Source organism: Monodon monoceros, unplaced genomic scaffold (assembly GCF_005190385.1).
Source record: "Monodon monoceros isolate NGI ecotype Baffin Bay Population unplaced genomic scaffold, NGI_Narwhal_1 Super_Scaffold_22, whole genome shotgun sequence".
NCBI lineage: Eukaryota > Metazoa > Chordata > Mammalia > Artiodactyla > Monodontidae > Monodon > Monodon monoceros.
In genome coordinates this window covers 1,174,160-1,175,566 of record NW_021703779.1, presented here as the reverse complement: position 1 = coordinate 1,175,566, position 1,407 = coordinate 1,174,160, and the positions used below count along the sequence as shown (strand labels likewise).

The following is a 1,407-nucleotide window of genomic DNA, read 5'->3' as shown; positions in this document are numbered from 1 at the left end:
CACGCAGGCTCAGTGGCCATGGCTCACGGGCCCAGCCGCTCTGCGGCGTGTGGGATCCTCCCGGACCGGGGCATGAACCCGTGTCCCCTGCATCGGCAGGCGGACTCTCCACCACTGCGCCACCAGGGAAGCCCTGTGTAGTATATATTTGACAGAACTATTAGAATCAAAGCCTAGGCCAAAATAAGCTAAGGGAGTTGGGGACAGAACAGAAAGGGGAACTCTTTGAGGTGTGAAGACTTTAAATGCTTCTGAATCATCCAGAGAGTAGCTACCACCTAATCTACTAAAATGAAGGATTGCCTTCTAATTGATATGCACATATATGAATGAGTAAATTGATCTGTGATTCCATTATATGCCATAGCAGCAATGGAATCATAACCTGTAAAACTTGGTATCATCTCTCTCTCTCTCTCTCTCAGTCTCATTAATTTTGAGGATGCAGAGAATGTTGGAGTGGAAGGGATCATAGAGGTATGGACAAATCTCTTATTCTTCAGACCTGCATTTTCAGGTCTGATAAAGAGAAGAACAGTGAAAGCTTACCAACCAAGTTTCTAGCCTGGTAGGTGAACCTCAACTTCCATTCATGAAAGGTTTCATCTAGAACTATGCAATGTATATTTTTGACAGCTTTAATGAGATATAAATTATATATATACCATAAAATTGACCCATTTAAAGTGTACAATTCAATGGTTTTTAGTTTATTTACAGAATTGTGCAACCATCACCATGCCCTAATTTTAGAACATTTTCATCACCCCCAGAAGAAACTCAATACTTACTAGCAGTTACTCCCCAAACCCAACACTCACATACACCCCCGGCCCTAGCTAATCTACTTTCTATCTCTATCATTTGCCTGTTGTGGACATTTTATAAAATGGAATAATGCAGTATGTGGTCTTTTTTAAATTAAATACATTTGACGTGTAACATTGTGTAAATTTAAGATGTACAATGTGTTATTTTGATACATTTATATATTACAATATTATTGCCACTGTCCCGAAAAAATATGGAATGCTTCATGAATTTGCATGTCATCCTTGCGCAGGGGCCATGCTAATCTTCTCTGTATTGTTTCAAATTTTATTAATAGTAAGTGTGCTGCTGAAGTGAGCACAGTATGTGGTCTTTTGTGTCTGGCTTCTTTCATATAGCATAATGTTTTCAAGGTTTATCCACACTGTAGCATGTATCAATACTTCTTTTTATTGCTGAATAGTATTCCATTGTATGAAAAAATACCACAGTGTGTCCATCCATTCACCAGTTAATGAACATTCCGGTTGTGTTCATTTTTTGGCTGTTATGAATAATGCTGTTATTGGGCTACAAGTCTTTGTGTGAGCATACGTTTTCATTCTTCTTGGGTAGATGCCTAAGAGTAGAATTGCT

The 1,407-nt window shown here is 38.9% G+C and overlaps 1 non-coding gene across 1 annotated transcript; it reads right to left on the bottom strand.

Annotated features, from left to right (window-relative positions):
- Nucleotides 1–1,018: 1,018 nt before the first annotated feature.
- On the bottom strand, nucleotides 1,019–1,121 carry LOC114906692. Its single transcript, XR_003796508.1, has one exon. It is a non-coding gene; the product is annotated as a U6 spliceosomal RNA (small nuclear RNA).
- Between the last annotated feature and the right edge of the window lie 286 nt (nucleotides 1,122–1,407).